The sequence below is a fragment of the Mustela erminea genome, chromosome 10 (assembly GCF_009829155.1).
Source record: "Mustela erminea isolate mMusErm1 chromosome 10, mMusErm1.Pri, whole genome shotgun sequence".
Classification (NCBI taxonomy): Eukaryota; Metazoa; Chordata; class Mammalia; order Carnivora; family Mustelidae; genus Mustela; species Mustela erminea.
The window spans coordinates 29,884,289-29,902,950 of NC_045623.1; the positions used below are offsets into that span (position 1 = coordinate 29,884,289).

Consider the following 18,662-nt stretch of genomic DNA (forward strand, 5'->3'; position numbering starts at 1 on the left):
TTTTCATAGTTGCCATCAGCCTTCAGAACCTTCTCCATATCTCCTTCAGCAATGCCAAAGTGAACTCATGCAATATTAAAGAAGTTATTCCTGTGTAGACTCACTGCACCAAAATGTGGTCAAATCAGGTGACCGCAGGCTTCAAGAGTTGCCAGCAGCCTCACACTCAACCGTTCTGCTCGTGTATTTTGTATGATCAACCACAACTTATGTCCTGAACTTTAAGGTAAGAAAGGGAAAACAAACATGAAACTTCCATGTATTCTTGGCACATACCCCCAATTAGAAAATTCACATTTCAGATTCTGACTCCACTTGACACTTTCCCCCCCAATTACTTCCATCCAATCATAAATCTAGTCAATTTTGCCTAAAAATTATACATTATACATTTTACATCTGCATATCATTGCCAAGTTCTTGGTTCAAGACTTTATCATCTCTCACTCAATACATTATAAAATCCTATCAACTGGTATCACTCACCTTTTGAAAATGTACTCAATACTGATTTTCTCTTTAACAGTTTTCCATGGATTGTCAGCCCATGTGGTTGATTTGAATTCTTTCAAGTTCTGGTTCTTACCTATGTTGCCATCCTCATCTGTCATTCTCCCTGTGGTGCTCTGTGCTCCTACCAAACAGAACTACCTGCTCTTCCAGTGCTGGTCCCTTTACCCAGGGATGAGGTTCAAAATAGTTAAAGAATGGGAGGTGGACAATCAGAACAAACCTCATAACCACTCGAAACTACTGCGCTAGGGCTTTCTGCTGAATATCAGCCCTGGCACTGTTTCTAGAACCTTGACCTTGATTCTTTTCCTGGGGAGCTTATGCAGATCATTTACATAGTTCACAGAGGACTAGCATTTGAGTAGGGGCGGAAGGACAGTGTCATTTAGAAACATTTAATGGGCTTGAAGATACTATGATAGCATTTCCAGTACCTATAGAGAGACTGTGGTATTTGCACAGTACACACTATTTGCAGAACCTGCAATGACCTTTTAAATTTTTTAAGATGTGCTAAAAAAAAAAAAAAGAAAGAAACAAAACAACACTGCTTTGTTACTGGTTGCTTTGTAAATGGTTTTGCTTGCTTATGTTTCTTAGAATTTAATCAGCAAGAGACATCTACCTCTACACAGGCCTACCAGCAGATGAAATTTTTGACCAGACTCAATCTTTTTATTTCCAAGCTGAGTAGGAATCATTATGTTTTGAACTAGCCTAAAAGTACAGGGAAAAGTTCCAGTACCTTCTCTACCAAGAAAGGGTATAATACATGTTTTTCCTCAGTACAAATCATGGTTGTGTGAATTAGTCATCATTAATCATATTTCCTGCATCAGCATCATTAAGAAAATGTTACTAAGTGCTAGTACAAAACACTAAGCTAGCATTGAAGGAAATGTAAAGAAAAACCAACATAGTCCGTGCTTTCCATGAGCAGAGAGCCTGCTGTGGAAACAAGACATGAAAAGCTGAAATAAGAATTTCACTGAAAGCACTACATTATGTATCGCTGTCAAATAATAAATGCTGAGGCAGGTAAGGGGAAGGAGTGACAATGTCTTTCTTTCATTTAGGTAAGGCTTTCTGGAGGTGTTGGGTCTTGACCTGAACATGGAAAGGCGGGTAGAGTTTCACCATCGTCCCAGCAAGAGAACTAGTATATGCTATGGACATAGATAACACAGGGCAGGGTAGAGCCCGGCCTTGACCTTGAGGTGAAGCTAGAAAAATAACTGGAGTCAGACTGCAAGGATTGCACCCAAAGAAGCATTTGGGCTTTAGATCAGGGGTAGATCCCTTAAGTTTTTGTTAGGCAGGGGCTTGATGTAGTCAAAGCAGCATTTTAATATTAATCAGGCAATAGTAGCTAGGAAACAGTGTGTGTGGGAGAAATGCGGTATAATGGAAAAAACAGGACTCAGGGGTCACATACTGGTTTTGAGTCTGGCTCTGCCACTTTTGAGCTGGGTAACCTTGAACTTGCTTAACCTCCAAGTCTCCATTTAGTGATTAAAAAAAGAGATAATAATACCTCATTCTAAGGGTTATTATGGTAATTAATGTTTCACATGTATGCCTGTTGTCTCATTTACTCTTTACATCACCGTTTTATTTTGTTCTGGTAAAATATACATAACAGAAATTGATCATTTTAGCTCTTTTTAAGATTCAGTGGTGTTAAGAACATTCATACTATTGAGCAATCACTGCCACCATCCATCTCAAGAACTGTTTTCATCTTCCCAAGGTGAAAGTCCATACCCATTAAAAAGTAACTCCCTATTCCCAGCCCCCAGGCCTTTGCTTTCCACTCTCTGTCTCTATGTATTCAGCTATTTTAGGTACTTCATAAAAGTAGACTCACATAGCATTTTTCCCTTTGTGCAGGCTTATTTCTCCTGGTATAATGTCTTCAAAGTTCATCAATGTTGTGGCATGGGTCAGAATTCCCTTCACTTTCAAGGCTGGATAATATTCTTTTGAATGTCTTCTATCACTATTTCATCCTGAGAAAACTGGACTTAGAGAGGTTAATCTGCCCAAAATAACAGTACCTAATAAGAGGAAGAGGTAGGGTTTAGACTGAAGCCATCTGTTCCATAGTACATCCCCATCTCCCCTGTACATTCTGCCTCATGTATGTTAAGGTCCTCCTGCTACTGGTACAGGGTTGCTTGTGCAGGAAGACATTCTATTGTTCTTGATTATTTAGCACCACTTCCTCAACTCATCCTGGTAATATAATCCGTCTTTTCCTTAAGGAACTCTTTCTGTGATTCCACCACTTCTCCCCTAAAAGAGCCACAAGAGTAAGCATGTTACCCAAGCCAGGACAATTGGAGTCTTGCCCCTTCCCCCAAAGGGACTGATTCAGGAGTAGTCTCATGGGTGGAGACAGAGTTCTCTCTGGTGCTCTAAGGTGATCGTGAGCCGGGGGTCATAGCTGCCCATTTTAACCTAAGCAGGAAGATGGCAAGAAAGGTGGAGTTCTGAGTAATCATCTGACCCCTAGATTAGACACATTTAAAGCCAACTGCCCCAATCAAATTCCTAGATACATGATCCAATACATTCCTAGTTTTAAGCTAACTGGAGTTGAATTTCTATAACTTGCAAGAGAAAGAAACTTGACTAGTACACTGGATCGAATGGTCCTCAGTAGAACGGGAAGGTTGAAACTAACAAGAAGTATTATAAAGCTGCGTGGTATGAGGAAAAGGGAAAAGTCAAGAGTCCTTCTGAGGTTTGGATACCTGGTAACCAAGAAAACCCTTCTGTTACTGAAAAAGTGGAAGAAGATGCCAGGCCGGGTATGAAAGAGAAAGTTGCTGGTACTCCCAGGAACCCCGAGTGCTAGCTAGCTTCCAGAGGTAAATGCACAACATTACTTATATCTGTTAACCACTTTGTCCTCCTTCCAGAATCTCAGACTTATGAAGTGTCCAAGGTCTGACCAGGATAGAGCTTTTGGACTCTGCCTTTTATCTTTCACCTCCACTTTGTAACCTAGTATGAATTCTCCTTTCAAATATAATCCATTCTGTGATTGGCTCATTCATCCACAGAACACATACTTGCTGAGTGCTTACTCTATGTCAACTACTGTGCTAGGTGCTGAGGACAGAGTGATGAGAAAAGAGATCTGGCTCCGCGTCTTTAAGGAGTATATAGTCTAGTGGAGAAGACAGACAAGCATGGCCTGTCACATAAATGAATATAATTGGAGTTGTCTTACGAACTATGAAGAAAACAGAGTTTCATGAGAAGTTTACTAGGGACCCCTAATTTAGATAGAGAAGGGTGAGGGCATTAAGGAATGGCTTCTCTGGGGAGTAATGTTAAAGCTAAGGCCAGGCCAGGAAGAGAGGTCAACACCAAAAAAAATTAGTCTCAGCCACCCGGAAGAAACAAGTGAGGAGTTAGTCTCAGCCACCCCGAAGAAACAAGTGATTCAGGCATTAGGAATGTGAGGCAGGGAGGTTTGAAAATGGTTGCTTTGAAGTGGAGCTCCTTCCCGGGACCCTAGGTGCAGGGACTGGAGAATACATTAGGTATTGTATGACCCACTGCTTGTTGCCCAGTCACTGCTCAATGCCTGCTCATTCACTCATTCCTTTATTTACTCATCTATGAAATATTTATGGAGGACCCGCAGGTGGGGAACATTGTGCTAAACGCTGAGCATTCAGGAGAAGGAAGATCTCTAGCCTAGTGCCAAGCTGAAGGGCAGAAGCACAGGTGGGTCCTGCCTCATAGGGCTCCAAGAGACACCCAGAGTGTTCCCTCAGGAACCCATTAGACACAGGCATATGTGTATATTTGCTAAGCCTTCTTTCTCCAGGCACTCAACCTTCCCAGACCCATATACTTTCGTTTTCTCAGAGATTTAAATCTAGTCCTTCCAGCAGAAGCCGAGCCTTACCTACACGAAGCTAAGAAAGAGATCACATGGGGCCAACATGGCAGACTGACACAGAGCCCAGCAGAGCTGCCCAGGCCCGCCAGATAAACATAAGGAAAGGTCATCCAAACACAGGAAGACAGCCGTCCCCTTGCCTTTTCCTTTACCCCCTCCCCTTCCTCCCTCTGGCTCCCTTATCCCCAGAGGGTGGACCCAGCCTTTCCCAAAGTTTATTCTGAGAGCTCCAGGCTCCCACAGTGGAACGTGCTGTGGACATGGGAATACAGCAGCCTGGCCAACGGGGAAAACCAAAAATATAAACGGAGAGATTTAAGAGATTCTGCCCCCCCTCCCAAAGTTGTAGCCAAAATATCTGCTTTTACTGTTATTGCTAATATTACTGCTTTTACCGTCTCTGATTTAAGTCAGCCCATCCTGGAAGGAGACCTTCTGAAGTTTATTGCATTTGTCAGTAAACACTTTGCACAGAAAAAAATTAATCTTTCTTAGGACCTCAATGCCCCTGACTTGATCCACTAAACAAATGTAAAAAAATGTTAGGAAATGAAATCCAGAAAATCTTACATCTCCAATACTGGCAGTGAGTTTAACAAGAACTAAAAAAAAAAAAAACAAAACACAAAACTCCAGGGGAGGGGAAAAAATTATCCTTGTCTTTAAATCCACTATTGGAATTTTGTAAATAGCTAAAAGCCCTGAGCCCATAAATAGGAAGTCATTTTCTCTTTTACTGACATATTCTGAACAAAACAGTGGTGAGAGCATAGGCTTTGGTTTCTATTCTCCACTTAGGAGAAAACAAGTTAATACTACAGGATTGTGTACTTCAATGATTATAAATCAGCATTTGTGATGAAATGTTCAGGACTCATTTCAAAACAGACACAGTGTTTGAAAGCAAAGCATAATGGTGACCTTTCTCATTAGCTGTTGCTCAAACAAAGATATGTTCCAGCAATATCCGATGCTTCCTTCCTGCCAGGGCCTCCACCCAGTGCAATTTAAAACACTTGTGTTACATCCAAACCAGAACCGGGGATGTGGCAGAGCAGAGTTTCAGCAGCAGTGTTTATTATGACTTTCCAAGGTTTTTTAATGTTTTGTTTTCATAAACGTATTGTCACGAGTTGGGTTTGCAAGACTGAAGATGTGAGACCCTACAAATGAATTCATTATATGTGTATCTACTCTTCTATGCCTCCATCTACTTTTGTGGCAAATAGTATTACAAGTTCTTGACTCTGAGAATGCTTATTTTGTTGCTCTTTAGTAAATGTTTTTATTAACACGTTGTAGGCCAAAACCCAAAAACAATCCTTAAGAGCTATGCTGAACTCGTTTTATGTAAAGCCAATGAATGCAAATAAACACAAGGTTGAGGAGAGAATGTGAGAAAGAAACAGAATGAGAGACTGCTTTAGTACACATCATCCTCATTTTCATCGTGACTGGTGTTCCCAAATCAGGCGTTATAAGTGGAAAATGACCAAAGTTAAGGTGATTTGTCTAAGGAGTAACAAATAAGGAAGTCTTTTTTCCTTTTTCTGGTCAAAGATCCATGCTCAATCTTTGTAGAAATGACCATAAACTCTTAGTCCCAACTGTAAATAACTTACAATTTATGTTTTCTACAGTGGACATAGTTTTATACTAGGAAGAAAATCCATGTTATTTTAAAAGTAATTTTACTTCTTCATACTTGGGCAGTATGAAGAAAGTATATGTATATGAGTTAAAAGAACTCCTAATAAATCGTCTAATAAATACTAATAAATCCCCATGAAAGCACAGGTAGCTGGGTGACTCTGACTCAGTTTAACCAGTCAGGGACTATCACTGGACTGAGAATGGTATCTGTCATTCTTTAACAACTTTGCAAAGAATGGAGGAGCTCCTATATCCCCAAAGAAAATCTGGGTCCTACAAAGGAAAAGGCAAGGGGGAATGGATATTGAAGAGGCAACCAGGGATCATCAAGTTCAGTATTCCGTGGAAGTTGTCATGAAGTCTAAATAGTGCTGTGGGTACAAGAGTGTTTATAAAGTGCCCAGGGCACTCACGAGATGGGCTGAGAAGCAAGCAAGGTAATTCTCAGTCCTTTCAGAAAATTTGGTGTATAAACACTGGAAGGGCTCTTTCCTAAAGGATCATTAGATGACAGGAGGCAAGCTTGAAGCTGCTGGTAGCCATCTTTCCATATGGAGCCTGTGTCTGTTGCAAGAGAGAATAAGGAATAGAAACCTGTAAGAAAACTCAGAATTGAAAAAAGAGAGTCCTAGTAGTATCCCCTAATCCCATGAATTAGGTATGTTTAGAGCCCTCTCTGCCTTTGTACCCCTCAGTTAAATGATCGATAAATTCCTTTTTATTTTAAGCTACATTGAGTTTAGTTTCTGCTACTTATAACCGAAGAGGTGCAGACTGACACAAACTTCACGAGTTCAAGCATCACACTCTTTTGTACAACTTGTCACCTTTCCTGCAAGTTCGTTCAAGGACGCCATTTCAGGGCACCCAGTCTTCTACCAACTCCTCCACTCTCTCCATATGCCTTAGTCCCCTCCTGCATTCACTTTCCTTCCTTTGTAACTTAGATTTATGGTTCACTATTTCAAAAACTCCCTGGCCTCCATCTGGCAAAAATTCAATCCATGGAGTCTAACTATCTGTTTTCTCCATGCCTGAACATGAGCAATTAAATATCAGTAGAGAAAAAAATCACACAAAGGAAAGGTTGATTTCACCCCAAGTTCATGACTAGATGTCATATGGGTTCCAGGATGGTCAGCAATTCTCTGGTTGGTTTTCTCTTATGTTCTCTAATGGTATCATCTCTTCCCCACTCAATTTCAATTGACAGCCTTTGCGTCACAGACAAAATGGAACCCATCCTCTATTAATTCTCTTCATATAATAATAAGAGTTATCTTCCCTATTGTAAGCTCCACTCATCTATCTGAGACTTGGATCTCATCCCCACCCATCTTGCCAAAAATCTGCACTATCAATTTGCCTTTCCCTAGCCTGTATCTCTAACCTCGCTAGGCAAGATATCTCTGTTTGCCTCTCCAGAGCCCCGTCTTATCCTTCTCTACCCTGTCTTTGCTGGGGGAAGTGAGGTCTGTATGAACTCTATCAGCAGGTGATTTTGCCTTTTGTCCTCTTGAGGAGTGAGGGCTGGCCAATGGAAAGTCCCAGCAGGAGATCTGAGAGTGGGAGGAACCTGAGATGGGAGCATGTATTTTTCCGACATCTTCACCTCAAAGTCTTCTTGGGTTGGCTGTTTCTTTTGAACAAAGTTATTGTCCTCTCAAGTTAGCTGTCTCCTTCTGGGTTCTGGTAATTTCTCCCTTCCCTCATCCCTTTAAATAAATCTTAGGCCATTGTTCTGCTGCTTCTTTCCCTAGGATACCTTACAATCCCTTGCAGGTTCCCACATTGTACATAGTCTCTTCCTAAAATGATCCCAAAGTATTTTATCTGTTTCCTGCTGACTGACACAAGCTAAATCTCACACTCTCCCTCTCTAATGAATTTTCATCAATATATAAACATGCTCAAGCAGCCTAGCCTCACAGATCTTTCATCTTTACCTCTTATCTACTTTTTCTATCTTACACTCTTGATCACATCCAAGATCTTGTCATCAACTGGAATTGCTCCATCTCTGAAATTTTAAACTCCAATATCTGAGCATCATCTCCTAACCTTACCAATGTGTATTTTATAATTGCATCAAAAGCACTAAAGCCCTTGACTCCTACACCCCACCACCAATCTCAGTCTCCTCTTGTCCTTATTCCCTTCTCCAGACAGTTTGAAAACAAGGATACATTTTTCTTTCAGTCTCTTTCTTGCTTAATACTCTCAATTGCATGTCTTCTTGCTCTTCTACATACCAACCTGGAGTAATTCCAATCCTGGGTCAATCCAACTATGTAGCCACAAAATTCATATGTTGAAGCCATAATCTCCACTGTCAATCTATGAGAAAATAAATGACTGCTTAAGTCACTGAGTCTATGCTAGTTTGTTATGGTAGCCCAAGCAGTTAAGACAGTGTGCCACTTGCTGTTTCTCAAAACAAGTCATGCTCTTTCAGACTATCTTGTTTTTGTGAACTGCCTGGCCTTTTCACTGGGATTTGAATTAACTTCTTCTCTTCACCAGTACACCCCCTTCCCTTCTTCATCTTGCAAAAACTGACTCATCTGTTAAGAATCAACTCAAGGATCACTTCCTCCAGAAAGTCTTCTTTAGTTCTTCCAGGCCAATTTCATACTCTTCCTCTGTACCACAGTTTCTTGAACTTGACTTTATTACAGCTGTTATTATAATTCCCTGTTAATGAATCAGTCTCTCTTACTGCTTTGTGAGATCTTTGGGATCAGTGGCTGGTATTCTTTTTAATCTGTATCTGCAGCAGCAAACATAACACCCAACTCATTGTTTGACACTCAACATATATTTGTAGAATGAATGACTGAAATTCATGGCTGCCTGGTTCCATTCTCGGTCTGTACTCAACAACATACTCTCTCCAACCCTCTATGCATTATCTTGTGACACAGTCGGTTATGAATGTGTGACTCTCATGAGATTATGAAAAGCTAGAAGACAATTATTTTTACCTTTTATGCTATTATAACCCATAGTATCTCATTCTGTACTTGTACATGTTAGACAGACAATACTTTTTTTTTAAAAAGTGAGTATATTTGACAAAAAACAAAGCTAACACACTCTAAGCCTTACTCATAAATGTTCAGCACAAAAAAGTAGTGTTTGTACTCCTAATGGTTCTTATGTGGATCAGGTCACATCTGAAATTTTGCATTTGATTCTGGGCAACAGCTATGTATTCCTTCCTTCAGCACATGTTTATAGAGTGCCTACTTTGTGCCAAGCACCTGGGCTTGGAAATTAAACAGACTTAGGTTTGAATTTTAGTTCTGTCATTTATTATGTAAAATGGTCAGGATAGGCTAGGTTTTGGTGCAGAAACAATCAACCCCAAAATATCAGTAGCTTATCCCATCCCAGGTTTGTTTTTCATTCATGCTGCATGTCCCCCACTGACTGACTATGGCTCTACTCCAGACGGTCTTCACTCCAGGACCTGCCGGCCTCCATTCAGGGCTCCATGGGACAAGAGAAGTATGGTGAATCAGGCATTGGCTCTTAAAGCTTTTGTCACAAGTGATATAAGTCATTTCTGCTCACATTTTATTGGTTGAAGCTTCATATGACCACATGTGGATTCACACACAGAAGACCAAAGAGGGGTGAACAGTAATATGATCTACCATAGGATCTGTCCTAACCTGTTCAAGTCTCTGTTTTGTCATTTGTAAAATCATCATCATCATCATTATCATCTCTGCATTGAAGATAGAGGTGAGAGTATAAAAAGTTTGATACATTAAAGTCTGTAAGGAAATGGTAGCTATGTTGCTTTAAAAGTTTACAGGGGCACCTGGGTGGCTCAGTCAGTTAAAGATTTGGCTTCAGCTTGGTTCATGATCTCCCGGTCCTGGGACTAAGCTCCTCCTTGGACTTCCTCCTCAGTGGGAAGCCTGCTTCCTCCTTTCCCTCTGCTGCTCCCCCTACTTGTTCCCTCTTGTTCTCTCCCTGCCAAATAAATAAAATCTTCAAAAAAAAAGTTTACAAACCCTATATTCAGCTTAAGAAATTACTGTAAATGAAGCTCTTCAAGTACTTCAGAATAAAGTAAATTAATTTGCTCTTCTTTTAATTTTTTTTTTTTTAAGACTCTGCTTAAAGTATCTGAACTATGTTTCCAGCCCTGGCTTGATGTTTTTTCCATCAAATGATTCTTGCCAGAATCAAGATGATCTGTGGAGAAATATATTGGATAAAAATTCTGTGATTTATTATTCATCTTTTCAGGTTCAAAGTCTGTTTTCCAAACAGGATCGTAAGCAACTGAGATGGGGCCATGTCTCATACCTTTTATATCACTAGAAACTAGCAGAATTCCCCATCCAGGGCATTTCTTTCTGCTGATAAAAATGTTTGCAAATGAAATTAGAACTTCATATTATCATTTCCAGTATCTACTGATTTAAATTTACAGTTACATTTTGAGATATTTATTTTTTTATTTTTTATTAACATATAATGTATTATTAGCCCCAGGGGTAATATAGCACATATATAGCACATACCCTCCCCAATGTCCATAAACCAACCACCCGAGATATTTATTTTTTTTTAAGGTGTTATTTATTTATTTGACAGAGATCACAAGTAGGCAGAGAGGCAGGCAGAAAGAGGGGAAGGGAATCAGGCTCCCTGCTGAGCAGAGAGCCGGATGTGGGGCTCAACCCCAGAACCCTGGGATCATGACCTGAGCTTTAACCCACTGAGCCACCCAGGTGCCCCATCGAGATATTTATTTTTAAAAGCCTCTTATTTATTACATTTACACACCATTTTCTATGGAATGATGTCAGCGCAAAGAGCAGGGGTGGTCCAATTTGACGTATATAGGTCGAGTTACACAAATGCTGGTAGAATCACTTTCTGGATTCACCCATTGAAAAACAAGTAGAACAACAAGTTACCACTTTTTCATTACTCTTCCCAGCATGACCGAAAGAAATTCTATATAGGCAGAGTTGAAATTTCTTCCCATGAAGTAAGTGATTCTAGTTCTTTTAGAAATTTGGTAATCATGTGAACCAGCAAATGTGATTTAAAAAGTAATATGTACTTGGAGGCATTCCAAAAGGAGACTTTGAAGTAAATTCTGTATCTCTTTATTTAACCTCTTAAGAAATCTCTTTTGATGTAAGGGACAGGCTTGATGCTTGGAAGTCACATGAGTGGCGCCTTTGGAGGCTTCTCTAAACTGCATGGCCCTGTGAACTGTGTGTGCTTGGCCACCAGACTATCTCTCAACCATGTCGCCTTGTGAGGAATACCTTTGGGACAAGCCATTGCTTTGAAGGTACGAGCAATGGTACCCAGGCTGCCACTCAAACTAATGGCTACCTATTTGGTAAAACGAAGACAATTATCATATGATCTCTCTGATATGAGGAATTTGAGAGGCAGGGTGGGGGTTGTAGGGGGGTTAGGGAAGGAAAAAGTGAAACAAGATGGGATTGGGTGGGAGACAAACCATAAGAGACTTTTAATCTCACAAAACAAACTGTGGGTTGCTGGAGAGAGAAAGGGTAGGGAAAGTATTGTTGGGTTATGGACATTGGGGAGGGTGTGTGCTATGGTGAATGTGTATGTGAAATGTGTAAGAATGATGATTCACAGACCTGTACCCCTGGGGCAAATAATACATTATATGTTAATAAAAATAATTTAAAAAACAAAAATAAAAATAAAACAAATACAGAGACCAGCAAATTTGTAATCTCACCAAAATACGCTCAATAACAATAGGAATTTCATAGGGTTGGCACTGGGGATTAGAATAAGACTTTCATGCATTTTTTTTTTTCATAAGCTTAAAGAAAGGTTGCTGACAGCTGGTCTGTCTTTGCCAAAGTTTTTAACTTGGTATTTCTGGAGTTCTAAATACTATGGCCTAGACTGCCAAGGAAGGGAGAAGTGAAGAACCAGGTCCAAAAAAAGGGAGTGAATATATCCTCTCTTACCCACAGAGGGAGAAATACTGATTTGAACTAGACCCAAGTAATTTAGAGTCACTCAGGTGTTCCGTCTTAATTGTTGCCTGGGGACGAAACACACAGTGAAGGAAATCATCCTAATCAGTTTACACACGATCTGACCCTTTCTTAGTTATCCATCAGCATGTAGTTCACAGCTCTCCAGGTTACAAGGCTTCCCCTCTCATCTTCCAGTAAAAACCTTCAGGGTGTGGACACTCCCACTGTAGAAAAGAGCATTGAAGACCCTGAGGGATGGTAAGGAGCTCTCAAACCCCATTCTGTCATCTTTCTTGTTCTCATCTCTTTATTTATTTATTTATTTTTAACCAACCATTAGCAAAAATAGACTACCACTTAAACCACTGGTTCCTTAGCCTGTTGGATCACAGGACCACCCATGGAAGTATTTTTAAAAAGACAGACTTCTGGACTCCAGCACAGATCTCCTGAATCAGGTTCTTTGGGTAGTAAAGCCTAGGAATTGTGTTTTTTAAGAGTTCTGTGATTCTGATTATCTGCCAACGTTGGGAAGTGTTGAGAGGATTGCGAGCTGTTTCTCTGCTTCTCCCACCACCGTTCCCTCTGTAAGATAATTTGACAAATCCACCCCCCCTCGGTCTCTACCTTTGGTAAAAGAGGTTGTACCTGGGCTTGAATCGTTTTGGCAATTAGAGAGATCTGGCTAGAGCCAAAGCTCTCTCACACATACGCCATGCTGTTGCAGATGCTGAGGAGCCCAAAGCTATGGACCAGAGACTATTCCATGCAGGGGCCTCCGTGATTTCATGTCTGTCAACCTAACAGTCTTAGGCCATTACATCCCCAGGGGAAAAAAATCCCCCAACAGAATTGCCAAGGCTGTGCTTATCACTCAGATTTGATTTTTCACCCACGCTAGCTGCTTCTCACCTACTATTCACACTGTTAGAGCATCTGCCCACCTGGGGGTAGCTGGTTCCTAGTTGATTTTATCCAGAACCCCCTATCCCTTGAGTGTTTATAATAGAACCTACGAGAGGAACTCATTTAAAAGGAGAAGCTTAGGGGCGGCTGAGCGGCTCAGCTAGTTAAGTGGTTAAGCGTCTGCCTTTGGCTCAGGTCATGATCTTGGGGTCCTGGAATCAAGCCCTGCCTCAGGCTCCCTGCTCAGCAGAGAGTCTGTTGCTCGCTCTCCCTCTGCCACTCCCCTTGCTAGTTCCTGTGCTCTCTCTCTCTCTCATATAAATTTAAAAAAACTTAAATAAGTTAAAATAAGTTAAAAAATAAGTTTTAAAAATCTTAAAAGAAAGATGGAGGGAGGGAGGGAGGAGGAATGAAGGAAGGAAGGAAAAAAGGAAGGAAGGAAAGAAGGAAAGGGGAAGCCTAGGGGCTCCTGGGTGGCTCAGTCGGTTGAGTGTCTGACTCAGCTCAGGTTATGATCTCCAGGTCCTGGGTCAGGCTCTGCTCAGCAGGGAGTCTGCTTCTCACGCTCCTTCTCCTTCTCCCTCTAGCCCTCCTTCCCCTTGTGCTTCTCTCTCAAATAAACAAAGTCTTTAAGAAAATAAAAGGAGAAGCCCAGGTGCGCATAATCCAAGTTCTACGGTTTCCAATGATAACACTCTTCCGTGTGATCGTAATTCTCCACATTCTTTCAGCTCATTTCCTGCCACCAGAGTGACGGATGCTTTGATACGTTCCTGAGTTTCTGTGATGCACTGCCATGCAGTCCTGTAACTCCTCTCACTGATGGTGTTGAACTCAGGGTTAGCTTTAAGTGCTGGGGTGTTTTCAAGAAAGAGCAGCTTCTAGCTCACCTCCCACCTGGTGCTTGCCTAGTGAGATATGATAGCACAAGGGCTCCAATTCCTTCCTTATCATGCTGTCCCGCTTGGCAAACCTAAAGATTTAGTGTAATTTTAGAAAAGTTCAGACACTTACTTTAGAAAGGGAGTTAAAATGTGTGTATGTATATATCTATGTGAATATTTTCTAGGTTCAGAGATGCAGTTATGTGTGTGCATAGGTGTGATCTTAGGGTGCATGTGTATACCAATATACTATATGACACGTGTTTGCTAGTGTTTCTTGTATCTCAAAGAGCAATATTAGGACCATTTTGATATCTAATAATCATAATAGAGCACAGTTGTTATCTTGGAGATATAATATTTTTTAAGGAAGCTCGTGGGGCTTGAAACTCATGACCCAGAGATAAAGAGTCTCATTCTTTATGCATTGAGCTAGGCAGGCACCCCATGTGGAGCTATAATCCTTGAATTGGTTACCCTTCTCTGTCACTGGAAGTCATTATTCAAGGTTTGGAAGTGACACCCAGAAAAAGTCAAGACTGGTGGTGGATGTGGCACTGGAGAATGGGGTGGAAACACCAGTTTCTCTGCTTCTCCCATCACCGTTCCCTCTGTAAGATAATTTGACAAATCCACCCCCTCTTCCCCGTTATGGAAGAGGAATGCAATAGCTAGAAGATCGGATTGCAGTTTGCAGAAAGGAATCAGGATAAGCTATAGACATTCTTTCTTCATTCCTGAAACAAATTCCCTTCTTAATGGTGTACCTAAATTGTTGTCTTTTTAAAATTTTTTTAAATTTTCCTAAGTCAGGGCAAAACCTTCTTCTTCTTTTTTTTTTTTTTTTAAACTGGGGTAACACATAAATAACATAATATTTGTCATTTTAACCATTTGTAAATGTACAATCCAGTTGCATTGGATTTCTCTACTTAATGGTGAATTCCGTGAGTTCACCATGCTGATTGTAGCTAGTTTATGAGGCTTCTGGGGGGAGATTAAGCAAGAGTGTACAAGTAAAAACCTTAGAAGCCTCTAACCTTTCCATCTTCCTCTACAAGTTTCTCAATAGTTTGCTCACTTTTCAATGCAAGGAACTTCTACTGCAGGAGGTTTACCTGTAAAAGGCTATGCCAGGTTGGATGGGAGATACAACACTGCAGATCCCCTTCTGTTCCCCAAGGACTCCTCATCTGCTGGAGAAGAAAACCAGACTGAAAAACTAATCATCAAACAAAATATAATGTAAACACAAAACAAAACAGCCAAGTGCTAAAAGGCAGAAGAAGGAGAAGAAGAAGAAGAAGAAGAGGAAGAAGAAGAGGAGGAAGAGGAAGAAGAATGAATTAGGACTAACTGGGGGAGAATAGGAGTCGAATACAATTTCTAAGGGAAGAGAACGGTGGTTCTAGCAGAACACAGGAAAGAACAGTGTTTGACATAGAGTAGGTGCTCAGTAGTTCTCAAATAAATGAATGAAATGCAAATGGGAATGAATAAATGAATGAGAGCCAAATCTGAGCACAGGCTGGGATCTGAAAGCATAAGTAGACTGGGATGAATGGTGTGTTATGATAGCTGGATGTGGTCAGGGTGTATGGTGGGGAGTAGTAGCAAGAGGATAGGAGACAAAAGTTTGGCTGGCTCAGTATGTAGAACGACTATTGATCTTGGGGTTGTAAGTTTGAGCCCCATGTTAATAGGTATAAAGATAATTTTTAAAATAAAATCTTAGGGACACCTGGGTGGCTCATTCGGTTAAGCGTCTGCCTTCGGCTCAGGGCATGATCCCAGGGTCCTGGGATCGAGCCCTGCATCAGGCTCCCTGATCAGCAGGAAGCCTGCTTCTCCCTCTCACTCTTCTCTTACTTGTGTTCCCTCTCTCACTGTCTTTCTCTCTGTCAAATAAATAAAAATCTCTAAAAAAATAATTTAAAAAATAAAATCTTAAAAGAAAAAGATGATAGAAGAGAAAGGAAGGATTATATTAGAAAAAAACTTGACCCCAAAGAGAAATTTTCACCAATTTCCCATCAGAATAAATGGAAAGAAAGGCCCTAAGGGAAAGACTATAGCTACAGTGAAAGTCCAAGTCAACCCCACTCTTAAGAGAAGGCCTTCGGGACGTGGGTGGGAATGTGGCGGGGGGGGGGGGGGGCGTGTAGTTCAAGAATTAAGAGAAACCTCAGACCAGAGAGGAGATTCTATGAAGATACTTATTCAGTGAGTCATAAAACAATGAAGCAACAGCATGCATTTGACAAATATGAATGAAAGGCCTACTCAGGCAGTCCCTACTGCCACAGAGCTGGCTCTGATGGTCACTTCCATCGTGACCTCCCTCCTACTTTGAAAGACAGGTAAATTTGTGATTTGGATTGGCTCTGAAAGTGTGGTAACAGAGGTTATATGCTAAGTGAAATGGCATACAGTAAAAGGAGAGACTGGGGCCACCCCTCTGGGGTCAGGGAGAAACCTCACATACAAGTGACGTTCGAACCTCCTCTTAGAAGCATAATGTAGAAACGCATCAGTTGTAGAGGAGAGGCCCAGCGTTCCAGGCTGAGAGGCCAGCAGAGACAAAGAGGGGCATGAAATCACACGGCGCGTGAAGTATTGCTTCATACCATAAGCAGCTGCTCACTAATCTACACAGAGATATTCAGACTGCTAGAGATTAACCATCTGGAGGACCCTCACAGCTGCTCTTTGAGAACCACAGTATTAATGGACAAAAGGAAACCATGAGAAACAGTGAGTGTGGCCAAATGGTCAAGGAAGCTGGAAAGTAGGACACTGCTGTCCGACACTCCTATGAATGCCAGCCAGATTAAAAATAAGTGGTGAGTCAACTTGGTGCATTACAAATATACATAGTAATTAGACTACGTTAGTTCCTCACAAATGCAAATTGAAATATTATTACCAGCTTATCTCCTGCACATCAGAAGGTAATATTTTTGCTAATGGTCCCATTTGTGCCTTTATCCCATAAGCCTGAATAGAGTCTCATTGCTCCACTTCCTCTAGGGCCCATGGCGGGCGAAGGCAGCAGTTCTCCCAGGCGAGCAGCCTAATGCTGTGAAGGCTTGAATTATTTGCCCCCATTTATTGACGGTCAGGCTGGTCCCAAACCCATCTTTCCAGGCTGGCATGCCTACTTAGTAATTACAGTGAGGTTTTTATATGACTTAAAATATTTTAATGTGACTGTTCCCTGAGGGTCCAGAGCAAAGTTGGGTTTAATAAATTTAATAACTAATTAAGACACCCTCAATTTCAACCTCCATTAGATTAATTTTTTAATGAGTTTCAGACTGCCTCTCAAGACGTTGCTTCCCTAGATGTGGTGAGAAACACACACATGCACACATGCACCCCAAAGATGGATTTGAGGCTTTGATATGCCGGGTACTAGCTGAGTAACTTATCTATAAAGGAAAAGCTCTGGACAAGGTTTTCAAATTCCCTCCCAATTCTTACCTTTAGTAATTCCACAGCAGAATGGCTGTTCTCAGTACTTCCCCTTTAAGGGAAGCAGAGAATCCTAAACTGTACAAAATACACTGTGTGTATGTGTGTGTGTGTGTGTGTGTGTGTGTGAATGAATCTCAAATAATCTTGTGGCTTTGTGCAAGTAGCAGAATTAGGAATGGGGATCTTATCCATGTACAGAAAAATTCCTTTAAAGATTTTATTGGCCAATAAACCTAAAATTTGGAGACAATTTGGAGCTACCAAGATGTGTTTATTTTCCTCCAAACGACTTAACCCTTCTGCTCCCAAGAGCTTGAGTTGTTCTCCCTTCATGTGCTACATCTTGGAGTTGGAGAAGAATAGCTCTAACCAACTCTCCAGTAGGGATTTTAGGGAAAAGCAAATCACCAGCCTGCTCTTTTGTCTTCTTCTCCTCTCTGCTGTCTAGCAGATCACACTGTGGGATATTCACCTTCATGGGGGAAGGAGGAGAGAATTCCTAAGAAAGGGAGAGAGAAAAACTAAAATACTATTATTTTATGGCTACAGTGGAATGGTCCTTCTTCGCCCGTAGATTTGGGGAGTACAGTCTTACTCACACAAACACACGCACGCACGCACAAGGTAGAATAAAATACGAAGCCAATCTACCCAGCACCTACAAAAATGAATTGTACTTTTAAAAAAATAACTATTTTATAATTTGTTTAAAATCCTAGTCAAATGAACATTTGCTTTCACCTTGAGCAGCCATTTAGGGGAACAGGATCTGAGGAAAAACAAGGTCTGAACTGTCTCATTCAGCATAGCCAAACGTTGATTATCCAAATCCATGACAAATCTGCCTTTCAGTTTCTTTGTGACATGACTCCCTCCCCCTGCATATTTAACTCATCTTTAAGAATGAGAAGTTGGCTTGCTCTCCCATTTCTTCAGAGCTGGATCTTCCCCAAATAGCAACATTATTTTATTTAAAGTCCATTGAATTTCCAGAATTCTAGAAACACCCATATTCAAAAGTTAGAATAAAAACACATTCCAAAGCAAGATGAAAAAGTGCACTCTGCTCTAAAGCATGGAAAATTAAGAGCTGGCTGTTTGGGAAATTTCCTGCTGCGTCAAAACCAGTTGAAAGCATTGCCTGTCTTCATTTTTAGTATTCATAAAGGCCTTACTAACAATTTTGGGGATCATAGCTATGGGAGTTAAACCCACTGGCTGGTTAGTGACTAGACTCATAATAATCATTAAAGTTAGTTGGCCATCTATACTACTCAGGAACGAGGTGACAAATACTACAAAAAAGAA

General features: G+C 40.9%; 1 long non-coding RNA gene across 3 annotated transcripts in view; it reads right to left on the reverse strand.

The window, feature by feature from the left end:
* Positions 1 to 18,662, reverse strand: part of LOC116568019 — an 88,781-nt gene that overhangs the window by 37,909 nt on the left and 32,210 nt on the right. The window contains exon 3 of one of the 3 annotated variants that reach the window (XR_004276475.1): positions 14,996 to 15,070. The exons of 1 other annotated variant lie outside the window; for it this stretch is intronic. This is a non-coding gene — a long non-coding RNA (uncharacterized LOC116568019). Of the gene's footprint in view, positions 1 to 14,995; positions 15,074 to 18,662 lie in introns of all 3 variants that reach the window. One more of the 3 variants, XR_004276474.1, reaches the window with a different exon arrangement.